The sequence below is a fragment of the Lampris incognitus genome, unplaced genomic scaffold (assembly GCF_029633865.1).
Source record: "Lampris incognitus isolate fLamInc1 unplaced genomic scaffold, fLamInc1.hap2 scaffold_176, whole genome shotgun sequence".
NCBI classification, from domain to species: domain Eukaryota; kingdom Metazoa; phylum Chordata; class Actinopteri; order Lampriformes; family Lampridae; genus Lampris; species Lampris incognitus.
Genome location: NW_026611136.1, coordinates 137,193 through 151,372, shown reverse-complemented (window position 1 = coordinate 151,372; position 14,180 = coordinate 137,193).

Below are 14,180 nucleotides of genomic sequence, written 5' to 3'. Positions count from 1 at the left end.
GAGTGACACACCGGTATCCTCTCCCACAAGGCCGGGAGTGACACACCGGTATCCTCTCACACAAGGCCGGGAGTGACACACCGGTATCCTCTCCCACAAGGCCGGGAGTGACACACCGGTATCCTCTCACACAAGGCCGGGAGTGACACACCGGTATCCTCTCCCACAAGGCCGGGAGTGACACACCGTATCCTCTCCCACAAGGCCGGGAGCGACACACCGGTATCCTCTCACACAAGGCCAGGAGTGACACACCAGTATCCTCTCCCACAAGGCCGGGAGTGACACACCAGTATCCTCTCCCACAAGGCCGGGAGCGACACACCGGTATCCTCTCCCACAAGGCCGGGAGTGACACACCAGTATCCTCTCCCACAAGGCCGGGAGCGACACACCGGTATCCTCTCCCACAAGGCCGGGAGCGACACACCGGTATCCTCTCACACAAGGCCGGGAGTGACACACCGGTATCCTCTCACACAAGGCCAGGAGTGACACACCGGTATCCTCCGTATCCTCTCACACAAGGCCGGGAGTGACACACCGGTATCCTCCGTATCCTCTCACACAAGGCCGGGAGTGACACACCGGTATCCTCCGTATCCTCTCACACAAGGCCGGGAGTGACACACCGGTATCCTCCGTATCCTCTCACACAAGGCCGGGAGTGACACACCGGTATCCTCTCACACAAGGCCGGGAGCGACACACCGGTATCCTCCGTATCCTCTCACACAAGGCCGGGAGCGACACACCGGTATCCTCGTATCCTCTCCCACAAGGCCGGGAGCGACACACCGGTATCCTCCGTATCCTCTCCCACAAGGCCGGGAGCGACACACCGGTATCCTCCGTATCCTCTCACACAAGGCCGGGAGCGACACACAGGTATCCTCTCACACAAGGCCGGGAGCGACACACCGGTATCCTCTCACACAAGGCCGGGAGTGACACACCGGTATCCTCTCACACAAGGCCGGGAGTGACACACCGGTATCCTCTCACACAAGGCCGGGAGCGACACACCAGTATCCTCCGTATCCTCTCACACAAGGCCGGGAGTGACACACCGGTATCCTCTCACACAAGGCCGGGAGCGACACACCAGTATCCTCCGTATCCTCTCACACAAGGCCGGGAGCGACACACCAGTATCCTCCGTGTCCTCTCACACAAGGCCGGGAGCGACACACCGGTATCCTCTCACACAAGGCCGGGAGTGACACACCGGTATCCTCTCACACAAGGCCGGGAGCGACACACCGGTATCCTCTCACACAAGGCCGGGAGTGACACACCGGTATCCTCTCACACAAGGCCGGGAGCGACACACCAGTATCCTCCGTATCCTCTCACACAAGGCCGGGAGCGACACACCAGTATCCTCCGTGTCCTCTCACACAAGGCCGGGAGCGACACACCAGTATCCTCTCACACAAGGCCGGGAGCAACACACCGGTATCCTCTGCGAGGGTCGGTTCAAGCTGTGAAAGACGTTCCGGTTGTTTTCAACACCTTTACTCAAGGCCGCTGCACCCCCTCCTCGTGCGGCCGCGTGGGTAAGCGCCTCTCTCCTCGACCGGGTACGGGGAGGCTCGCTGAAGGAGAGAGAGGAGAGCGTATCGCTTATTTATTTTTAACAGTCGGTGTTTTATGCCTCGCGCGCGCCTCTTTCTGTTCTGTAATCCCGTTGGGTCCGTTGCCTTTGGGGATCATTTCAGGTCAAGCGCCAGGTCAGCCCTTTTGTGAACGGCGGCGTGAACGGGAGGCCGGGTTGCACTCGGCTCCCCTGCACACAAGATAAACACAAAAACTTTTGCTTTTTTTTAGTTTCTCGCTGCAATATGTCGCTTGTTCTTACCACCGGTTGTGTATTACGTGCAACACTGTGTGTGCAACTTGTGGTGGTGATGTGCTACAGTATGAGTCCCCCCCCCCTTTTTTTTTCTCTCCCCAATTGTACCCGTCCAATTACCCCACTCTTCCGAGCCACCCCGGTCTCTGCTGATCCGGGGAGGGCTGCAGACTACCACATGCCAGTCGCCAGCCGCTTCTTTTCACCTGACATTGAGGAGTTTCACCAGGGGGACGTAGCACGTGGGAGGATCACGCTATTCCCCCCAGTTGCCCCCCCCCTAACAGGCACCCCGACCGACCAGAGGAGGCGCTAGTGCAGTGACCAGGACACATACCCACATCCGGCTTCTCAACCGCAGACACGGCCAACTGTGTCTGTAGGGACGCCCGACCGAGCTGGAGGTAACACAGGGATTCGAACCGGCGATCCCCGTGTCGGTAAGCAACAGAATAGACCGCTACGCTGCCCGGATGCCACAAATAAACTTTTCTTTATTTCTTTAATCGTTTATCTCACCACAGACAGGAGGATGGGTCTTTCTTGCTGTCTTTGCTGTGGCCATGTAGGTTTGTTATGGCGGCGGGGGGGGGGAGGGGGGCGCTTGTGCAGGATTGCATGCTTCGTGAGTTTCGGTGTTGCCCCTGGCATGGCGTAGGGGCACACATCACCTCTAATCACCGTTCAGGGCCCAGACCCAAGCCCGCTGTGCTGTGACACCCAGGGCGTGATGAATCCTATCGCTCCCTGCCAGATCCGTTGCCCCCTTCCAACTCAGTGGCACTGTTCTGCAGCTCGACTGTCATCCGTGAGGTCAACAAAGCCCCGGCGGGAGGGTATTAGCTGTATCGCCCTCTCCGGCGCTGTGTGATCTAAAAGGATTTCTCTGCAGCCTTTGTCTGGTCGGTCTTCAGTACCAGTGGATTTGTATACCCCAGTAGGTAACGTGCACACGTTTGTACGGGCAGATGGATTCTGAATGCCCTGGCACGTGGGAGACTGTGGGTACCGTTCATGATCAGATTCAGTCCTCGGACGCTTCGACAGGGAGACAGAAACAATCCCCTCTGTCAAAACTGTCCCGTAGTTCTTATTGAAAAGGCTGGAAGTCCTCAAACAGGGAAAACTCTCTCTCTCTCTCTCTCTCTCTCTCTCTCTCTCTGTCTCTCTCTCTCTCATGCCTTGTGCAGCTGTGCCTGGTGTGATTAATGGCAGCCATTCATTAGCTTGATCAACCACTTTAGCATCTCAGGGAGATTATTAATCAGATGCTTATTTAAATGTCACCGCTGAGCAGCTGAGTGGAAATGAGGCCGCTGGGATATCGAGTCTTTGTGTGCGTCCTGTTTGCGCTTTTCTCTGCACGTTCCCGGGTGGGCTTTCCGGTGGGGGTGTGGACCCGTGCACGTGATCCCAATCACATGTGTGCTTTTGACTCCTTTAAACGTGCCACGTACTGATTGGTCCACCACAGCACCCCCCCCTCTGTTTTTCCCCCCTCCCCAGTTGTATCCGGCCAATTACCCCACTCTTCCGAGCCGTCCCGGTCTCTGCTCCACCTCCTCTGCCGATCCGGGGAGGGCTGCAGACTATGTCTCCTCCCATACATGTGGAGTCACCAGCTGCTTCTTTTCACCTGACAGTGAGGAGTTTCACCAGGGGGACGTAGTGTGTGGGAGGGTCACGCTATTCTCTCCAGTTCCCCCTCTGAACAGGGGCCCGACTGACCGACCAGAGGAGGCGCTAGTGCGGCGAACAGGACACATACCCACATCCGGCTTCCCACCTGCAGACACGGCCAGTTGTATCTGTAGGGATACCTGACCAAGCCGGCAGTAACACGGGGATTCGAACCAGCGGTCCCCGTGTTGGTAGGCAACAGACTAGACCGCTATGCTTCCCAGACGCCCCCCACCACCGCATTCTTACAGTGAATAACACACGTTTTGTCTAACAGCTGAAAATTGATAAACTTGTGACAATGCAGGCTGATTACTACTCTAAACGGTTCATATTTGGGGGGTTTTTTTAATCAAAAAAAACAAAAACAAAAGAATAAACGTCAGGTTGTTGTCCCTTTAAAGCTTCTGAGCTGGTGCGGTTAGTAGAGATGTGCATCCTGGCAGCCTGCAGTCCTGTGTTTATGTGTTTATGGGTCTGTTTTTGGTCTCTGCATTTCAGTAGAGCAGGCGTTCACTGGCGCAGCAAAACAGGATTAATCTCCACGTTCTCATCACGTGCTTCAGAATTACCCCCCAAATCCAGTTTTCTGTAATTCTCTTTGTATTGTGCTGCAGAACAGTATCTCTCTTTCTGGATTTCTGTTACGATGTCTGTGAGGGAAGGTGAACATTTTGTCAGCGGGCCCCGGCAGCGGGTTCATGTCAGGGCATTTGCACACACGCGCTGCAGCGGTGGGTCTTTTCACTGGTTCTGCTGAAAAAGAAGACTCATGTCTCGCTGAATCAAACTCTCAAGCCCTTCTAGCATTGCAAGTCTTCGTCCCACGGTGTGCGTTCAATATTTCAGCAGATGACTCACAGTCTCCGTCAATGTAGAAATGGCGGACTGGACATCCATTGACAGCTTACCTTTTACTGATAATCATACCAAAACGTTGTCAGGTTTGTGATGTTGTCAGACTTTTGCACTCTGGACATTTCGTCAACACATTAACGCAAAGCGTTGGCAGCACTGAACGGGTTGTTAGGAAAAACGTTTTCATTGTGTATTTTTGTTGGGGTTATTTTCCTCCATTCTCGGTTATTTGGAAACAGGACCAGTAAAATGTGTTTTTTAGACAAAAGTATTGGACCAGTGTGACGGCTGAAAGTGTGATGTATAAGGGCGTCTGGGTGGCGTGGCGGTCCATTTGTTGCCTACCAACACGGGGATCGCCAGTTCGAATCCCCGTGTTGCCTGCCGGCTTGGTTGGGCGTCCCTACAGACACAATTGGCCATGTCGGTGGGGGAGAAGCTGGATGCGGGTATGTTTCCTGGTCGCTGCACTAGCGCCTCCTCTCGTCGGTCGGGGCTCCTGTTCAGAGGGGGGGGGGGAATAGCGTGATCCTCCCACGTGCTACATCCCCCTGGTGAAACTCCTCACTGTCAGGTGAAAAGAAGCGGCTGGCGACTCCACATGTATGGGAGGAGGCATGTGGTATTCTGCAGCCCTCCCCGGATAGGCAGGGGATGGAGCAGTGACCGGGACCGCTCGGAAGAGTGGGGTAATTGGCTGGGGAGAAAAAGGGGGAGGGGTGGCCAGCAAAACAAATAAATAAATAAAAGTGTGATGCATAAATGAAGTAGTGTATCCACCAAAACATATAGCGTCTTAATGCGTGCTCAATAATCCAGGTAAGAAAACCAAAGAAGGGTGAATCAGTTCATCTGGATACATTGTTTATTGACCAATAAACAATGTATCCAGATGAACTGATTCACCCTCCTCTGATGAAACGTGTCCCGTTTCCTGCACCGCTTCATCAGTTGTAGTGAAAGTTCAGTTATCCTATTCAGCATTTGGACAACTGGATGTCCCATTCAGACCTGACAGGTTTACTCATCTTTGATACACTCAAGCTTCTGGGTTTTTTTAGTATCACCGGGAACAATATTAGGGAACTCATTCAGCTCATACCAGTCAACTCAGATGGACCATGTGATTCACTGTTGCTGTGCCATTGCCGCATGCGGCCAGTTAAGTCAGCACGTTTCCTTCAGTGTTTACCCTTGCAGAGCGGATTCACGCTGACAAGGAAAATGATTTTGCACAAACCTGAAGAATTCCTCCGTTTTACCCACCGCTAATTTTCTTGTCTTTGGTCTGTCACTCAGTGTGTGTCTGCCCATCTGCCTCTGTGCCTGTTTATTGCTAGTGGGTTGCAATGCAGCTCTGTTTACCCACATACTGTAGATGTGATTGTGTTTATTTGCCCAGGCTGCACATGGATGGGGGGGGGTCGGCGTCGGGGGTCTCGTTGTTTGAGTAGCGTCTTGCATGTCTGTTTGCGTGGTGCTGCGGGGCTACATAATAGCTGTGGCCCAGGCTGTAACAGGAACATTTTCAGTGTTGCAAAGGGTAAATACAGTAAGCCCCAGAAGATTTACGCTCTTAGTTGCTACAAAGAGAGGAGGGGTTGTGGCCATATGTGGATGTGCTCTGAATTCAGCTCACTCGGGCGACGGCATTTATACAATGCAGTCGAGGGAGCGAGTACCATAGAGAAGGCTGCAGCATTCATACAAGCCCAGAATGGAAGGCAGATGCTCTAGATCATTCCAAGGACATACGCCGGCTTGACATGAACTTCCTGTTTGCTGTTGCTCACAGTCATTTGGCAGTGGTTGGCTTGCACGCTGACGACGCCTTCCATTGCAGCTTCGACATACGGAGCTGATGCCTGTGGGGTATGAGTTATGTGCTGTGTTCAAACACCCTGCGTGAACCACCCTGTAAATGTTGTGTGCTTTTAAAAGACAAAGAATCGTCCATGAAGAGAGCGAATCAATCATTTTATCAATCTGTGTAATTGATGCACCCATCGGGTATTGAAGAAAGGCCGAGAAGGGGAGGCCGTGATTGATTACCGTTGCAGCGGGAGGCCCCCTGATTGGAATTCAGCTCCTTGAGCATGAAGAGGTCAAGGGTTGACCGGGAGGAGTTTGGAGTCATAGCATCCTTAAACTAGATTTATGCTTCGACGTCTGTGTACACACTTACCAGCGTGTGTGAGGCACTGACACTGATGTATGCATAAGTGTTTGCCTGCATACTTACACACATAGGCTTCATGGGTGCCTTAGAGGGGTGTTGCATTTTTTTAAAAATGTATACAAGAGTATCTCAAGAAACATTTGAGAAGAAACAACAACAACAAAAACCAAAACAGTAAAATAGAGCATGTTGTGTGAGGTTTTTTTAACTACTTTATTAATCCCCATGAGGAAAATCCTTCTCTGCATTTAACCCACTCTAGCTGTGTGGCTAGGAGCAGTGGGCAGCTGCAGCACCCGGGGACCAACTCCACTTCTTCTTTCCATTGCCTTGCTCAGGGGCACAGGCAGGCGTATTAACCCTAACATGCATGTCTTTTTGACGGTGGGAGGAAACCGGAGCACCCGGAGAAAACCCCACCGCAGACACAGGGAGAGCATGCAAACTCCACACAGAAAGGACCTGGGATGACGCCCAAGGTTGGACAACCCCAGGTTCGAACCCAGGACTTTGTTGCTGTGAGGCGACAGCGCTAACCGCTGGGCCACCGTGCTGCCCGCTTAGTGTGTTGTGTCCGTAAATTGTGTTCCCTCTGTTGTCCCCACTACTATTCGAGCTTCGTGTTGATATCTCGCGAGACACCCTTCCTTGCTCGACTAATCGCGTACCCCCGTGGACATGATGGACACACCGTTGAGAATTTGGAGGCGTTTAAGTCTGTGACGCTGCGAGCCTCTGTGAGCCATGGTCACCCAGAATCCCTTCAGAGAAACGTTACCATGTACCACTGCAGAAGTGTGCTCTGGTCTTTAGTAGAACCGCTGTTACCATGGTAGAGAACCTATACACAACGTGCAAGCATGTGGGTGTGTGTGTGTGGGTGTGCGTGTGTGGCTGTGTGGCCTTGTGACCATAGTAGGTTAAGTGATGCCAAAGCCCAATAATAAATCTCTGCTGTAACCAGCGCTGATGACCTGAAGGTCACTGTTTCATTAACTGTCGTCCACTTTGATTTTCTCATCCTTTCTGGCCTGTCTGCCTACCTACCAGCCTCGTCTGCACTACTAAGTAGGCCGTGGAAAGCAACTGCCTGATCGTAGATAAAAAGGGAGAAAGCCCTCGCTACATGCTACACACGAATACATACACTGGAAAACTAGCCGTGGCTTACTTGCTAACACACACAAGCAGGTTGTTGGGGTTGCTTGTTTGGACGATGGTCTGAAAAAACAAGGGACTAACTCATTACGTGTCAGCTCATGCGAGGGTCCACTCTTAAGAGGCCTTTTTTCTTTTCTTTTTTTTGAAATTTTCCCCTTTTTTCTCCCCAATTGTACCCGTCCAATTACCCCACTCTTCAGAGCCGTCTCGGTCGCTGCTCCCCCCTCTCTGCCAATGCGGGGAGGGCTGCAGACTACCACATGCCTCCTCCCATACATGTGGAGTCTGCAGCTGCTTCCTTTCACCTGACAGTGAGGAGTTTCACCGGGGGGACGTAGCGTGTGGGAGGATCACGCTATTCCTCCCAGTCCCCCCCCCCCGCCCCGCTCCCGAACAGGCGCCCCAGCCGACCAGAGGAGGAGCTAGTCAAACGACCAGGACACATACCCACATCCGGCTTCTCACCCGCAGACACGACCAATTGTGTTTGTAGGGACGCCTGACCAAGCCGGAGGTAACACGGGGATTCGAACCGGCGATCCCTGTGTCGGTCGGGGACTGGGGGATAATAGCGTGATCCTCCCACATGCTACGTCCCCCTGGTGAAACTCCTCACTGCCAGGTGAAAAGAAGAGGCCGGCGACTCCCCATGTATCAGTAGTCTGCAGCCCTCCCCGGATCGGCAGAGGGGATGAAGCAGCGACCAGGACAGCTCGGAAGAGTGGGGCAATGGGTCGGATACAATTGGGAAGGAAAAGAGGAGGGAAACCCCCCCCCAAAAAAAAAGTAAGCAAACAAACTGCCTAGCTGCTGCACATTAGCATATTTTCCATCCTTCAGATGAGCTGTTAAACCCAGGTTTTGAATCACTGTGGTCATTAAACATCCCATGGCACTTATCACAAAAGAGTAGGGGTCCCCCGGTGTCCGGGCTAAATTACCAACCTGGCTCTCTCCATCTGGCCCACCTAATCATCCTCCTGTGTAATTAGCTCATTGATTCCCCCCTCTCCACCTCAAGCTGATGTGTGGTGAGCGTTCTGGTGCGAAATGGCTGCCGTGCCGTGCATCACCCATGGATGACTTATAGAAGAACTGGATATGGCGCCCTGTGATGGCCTGGCGGCCTGTCCAGGGTGTCTCACTGCCTGCCGCCCAATGACTGCGAAGAATGGATGGATGGATACGGCTCAGCCTTGCAGCCAATTATTTTTCCAGCGGTCACTCGCGGTATTGCAGCAGCTACAACAAAATCCCCTACAGATCAAAAAGCACTTTCCCCATAGGCCACAATTGTAAAAGAGACGTCTGTAAAACTGTTGACAAGACACCTGCAGCTATAATCATGGTCAATTATTACTCTTTGTATTGTGTATTTGTAAGCCGTGGGGTTTTAATCTTTTTATTTTTTTTCTAAAGGCCAGAAAAAGCCCAGAAAATTATTTTTTTTCTGCATGACGTCACGACCGTGCAGGAGCGCGGCCATGTGCCTCCGGAACGAGGGTCTCTTTGCTAGGTAAACAAACTCCGCTCGGATGAACAAACATTAAAGGTAAAGGGGAATAAACGACACAAAACCGAGCCTTCGCTCTCACAAGTCAAGATATTTTGAGTTTGTGATTTTGCGTCGCATTTATTGGTCACTTGTTTTGAACGTAATTGTGTGACCGGTTATTGTCTTGCCCGGTGCGGGATTCGATACGAGTGTACTGCACCACAAGGCGACGTCACTAACCGCTCGGCTAAAGGGTTATACCCGTAACGGGTCTTATTAGTAGTTTACAATTGTTTTTTTGCCGTTTGTATAAATACATCCACGGGTTCAAGTCCCAAGTAAGTCCCGTAGCAGTCTTATTATGCGTCCATGAAGTCCGCTAGCATAGCATTCATGAACGCGGCTCGCTCGTTCCCATAGCCCAGAGGCATGATGGGAGTAACACTACTGCGCATGTTCAGGGTGGCGGCTAGGCGGATGTTCGTTAAGTAACCCGGAAGCCAGATGCCATTTTTAGATCCGGTATCCAGTTCCGCTGTAACACATCCGTGGCGTCACTGGTGCTACACGTTTGTGGTGGTTGAGGTGAGTTTCTCCCTTCACTGTGAAGCGCTTTTGGTGTCTTGATAAAGTTCTGTATGAATGGAATCCATTATTATTATTACTGTAACGACCACGAATGACTAGACTCGCTAGCCCTTAGCAAACAGGTCGGACCCTGTTACTTGCCTGGTTGGCGCAGCCGCCCGCGGTGTGGGCGGTCCCGGCTGCGGCGGGTTCTCGGCGGCCCTCTGAATTGGCTGTGTGATGATCATTTGACTGTTTCTCAGCTGGTCACGCAGTCTGAGAAACTACTTGCCCTCCGATTGTCAGTCGCCCGTCAGGCCTTACTGTATACCACTAGTCACCAATAGCTTGTTTGCATGTGACGTCACGAACTACAGATGGAGGGCAGGAAGTGATTTTCCACAGTGGAGGCACTATCACAGACTTTCGAGATGCCTGTGTTTGGCGTCATTAACTGAGAAACCACAGGGAGTTTTTATGGAGTACCAAAAGTTGTTGATCATGAGGGAGGAAAATGCAAGAACGTAAAACGCCGGAAGCAACGGCTCGCGAGCCGTCGTCTGCGGTCGGGAGGGGCGGGGTCGGATAACGCGCGTGTGTGCAGTGGCCACCCTTCATAACATAAGATCCTGTCCACCATGTCTTACTTCCTGTTTACACCTTTCTCTCATAATACCGCCTAAAGCAGTGGTTCTCAACCTTTTTGGGGTCCTGGACCCCCTGCGTATTTTTGGCCTACCCTGAGGACCCCTCCACCTGATCTTGGGGGAGGGGGGTTGCAATTTGATAGAAACAGTAGAAACTGCATTTTAAATTGCATTATAGCATTTATTCACTCTTTGGGGCAAAAATAAGAGCTTTTAGTTGTAACTTAGATATAGTTAACAAAACAGAATTCTTATGCAGTAACTTTCAGATATATGTAACAAAACAGAATATGTATTCAGTACCTTTCAGATATATGTAACAAAACAGAATATGTATTCAGTAACTTTCAGATATATGTAACAAAACAGAATATGTATTCAGTAACTTTCAGATATATGTAACAAAACAGAATATGTATTCAGTAACTTTCAGATATATGTAACAAAACAGAATTCTTATGCAGTAACTTTCAGATATATGTAACAACAGAATATGTATTCGGTACCTTTCAGATATATGTAACAAAACAGAATTCTTATGCAGTAACTTTCAGATATATGTAACAACAGAATATGTATTCAGTAACTTTCAGATATATGTAACAAAACAGAATATGTATTCAGTAACTTTCAGATATATGTAACAAAACAGAATTCTTATGCAGTAACTTTCAGATATATGTAACAACAGAATTGTTATACAGTAACTTTCAGATATATGTAACAAAACAGAATATGTATTCAGTAACTTTCAGATATATGTAACAAAACAGAATATGTATTCAGTAACTTTCAGATATATGTAACAAAACAGAATATGTATTCAGTAACTTTCAGATATATGTAACAACAGAATTTTTATGCAGTAACTTTTAACAATGCAAACGGGAGCGAGGTCTCTTATTAAAATACAATAAATTACACTTGTGAAACAGATGTAATGAGAGAAAAAAGTCCTGTTACCCTTTATAGTTTAGGTAGATAAAGGTCTCAGTCACATTTGAGTAAAATAATCCTGTTTCTATAAATGTCATAGGATCCTTTTTTTTAAAGATATTTTATTTTCACGGACCCCTTGCAATTACACCACGGACCACTAGGGGTCCGCGGACCCCCGGTTGAGAAACACTGGCCTAAACTAGCACAGTTCCGGCTAAACTAGCTCCATCTCGTCCATTCTGCTGTTCACTTCTGGCCCTCCATCTGAATCTCGCGCGTCAGCAGGATCACGTGACTGTAAACAACAAAGCCCCCCCCCTTTTCTTTTTTTTTTAGAAACGTACCTGGAACTAGAGCTCATATCAGGCATTGGCGGTTGACAGCTCCATGTATTTGCCATACATTAGATCTAAATAGTTCATGTAAACGCATATCTGGACTCGTTTCCCTTCGGTCTCTTCTTTGATCAGGAGTCTTATCCTCCATCTGTCAGCCGGTGTCATCATCAGACAGACTTGATGGGCATTCTCTCGTCCTGTTGTCTTGCGCTTTATTTTACTCCCTCTTATCCATCTTTCTTTGTCCATCTCTCTCACTGTCTCTCATTGTCGCTTATCTTATTATCTACTCTGTCCCATCTCTCCGGGCTCGTTCATTACAATCCACGCACGCTGCGTGGACATTGAAGCCCCGACTCTTGTCTTGACAGGAAACTACGGATATACGTTTTACACAGGGGGGGGGGTGTGCCATCTACAGATGGATGTGTCTTCACTGCTGTGCAATCAGCCCCCATTTCCTATACAGCGCTCAAGTCTGGACTTCCCGCAGACCAATCCAGTTTAATGCACAAACCTTTTCTTGGGCTCCCTGTTTCTGCAGGCTGAGTGTAGTTCAGAGCTCACAGCTGACGGCAAAGCTAAACTGAAAGCGTCACCAGGCAGCAAGTAAAAGGGGAACAGCAGGAGTCGATCTAATGCGGTTTAATTTCGTGGCTCTAAAAGGCAATACAACATGGCAATGGGACAAAGAACGGGTTTTGCTGTTACTGTACATCTCTGTGACTAAATTTTTTTATGTACACTACCGTTCAAAAGTTTGGGATCACATTGAAATGTCCATATTTTTGAAGGAAAAGCACTGTACTTTTCAATGAAGATAACTTTAAACTAATCTTAACTTTAAAGAAATACACTCTATACATCGCTAATGTGGTAAATGACTATTCTAGCTGCAAATGTCTGGTTTTTGGTGCAATATCTACATAGGTGTATAGAGGCCCATTTCAAGCAACTATCACTCCAGTGTTCTAATGGTACAATGTGTTTGCTCATTGGCTCAGAAGGCTAATTGATGATTAGAAAACCCTTGTGCAATCATGTTCACACATCTGTAAACAGTTTAGCTCGTTACAGAAGCTACAAAACTGACCTTCCTTTGAGCAGATTGAGTTTCTGGAGCATCACATTTGTGGGGTCAATTAAACGCTCAAAATGGCTAGAAAAAGAGAACTTTCATCTGAAACTCGACAGTCTATTCTTGTTCTTAGAAATGAAGGCTATTCCATGCGAGAAATTGCTAAGAAATTGAAGATTTCCTACACCGGTGTGTACTACTCCCTTCAGAGGACAGCACAAACAGGCTCTAACCAGAGTAGAAAAAGAAGTGGGAGGCCGCGTTGCACAACTGAGCAAGAAGATAAGTACATTAGAGTCTCTAGTTTGAGAAACAGACGCCTCACAGGTCCCCAACTGGCATCTTCATTAAATAGTACCCGCAAAACACCAGTGTCAACATCTACAGTGAAGAGGCGGCTGCGGGATTCTGGGCTTCAGGGCAGAGTGGCAAAGAAAAAGCCATATCTGAGACTGACCAATAAAAGAAAAAGATTAAGATGGGCAAAAGAACACAGACATTGGACAGAGGAAGACTGGAAAAAAGTGTTGTGGACGGATGAATCCAAGTTTGAGGTGTTTGGATCACAAAGAAGAACGTTTGTGAGACGCAGAACAAATGAAAAGATGCTGGAAGAATGCCTGACGCCATCTGTTAAGCATGGTGGAGGTAATGTGATGGTCTGGGGTTGCTTTGGTGCTGGTAAGGTGGGAGATTTGTACAGGGTAAAAGGGATTCTGAATAAGGAAGGCTATCACTCCATTTTGCAACGCCATGCCATACCCAGTGGACAGCGCCTGATTGGAGCCAATTTCATCCTACAACAGGACAATGACCCTAAACACACCTCCAAATTGTGCAAGAACTATTTAGAGCAGAAGCAGGCAGCTGGTATTCTATCGGTAATGGAGTGGCCAGCGCAGTCACCAGATCTGAACCCCATTGAGCTGTTGTGGGAGCAGCTTGACCGTATGGTACGCAAGAAGTGCCCATCCAACCAATCCAACTTGTGGGAGCTGCTTCTGGAAGCGTGGGGTGCAGTTTCTCCAGATTACCTCAACAAATTAACAGCTAGAATGCCAAAGGTCTGCAATGCTGTAATTGCTGCAAATGGAGGGTTCTTTGACGAAAGCAAAGTTTGATGTAAAAAAAATCTTATTTCAAATACAAATCATTATTTCTAACCTTGTCAATGTCTTGACTCTATTTTCTATTCATTTCACAACATATGGTGGTGAATAAGTGTGACTTTTCATGGAAAACACAAAATTTTTTGGGTGATCCCAAACTTTTGAACGGTAGTGTATATACTTTTTTTTTTGCTGTAATTTGTTTATCTTCTTTATTCGGTTTATATTTTTTGGTCTCCTGAATATTCCCAGAAAAAGGCATCCGTCTCTGGTA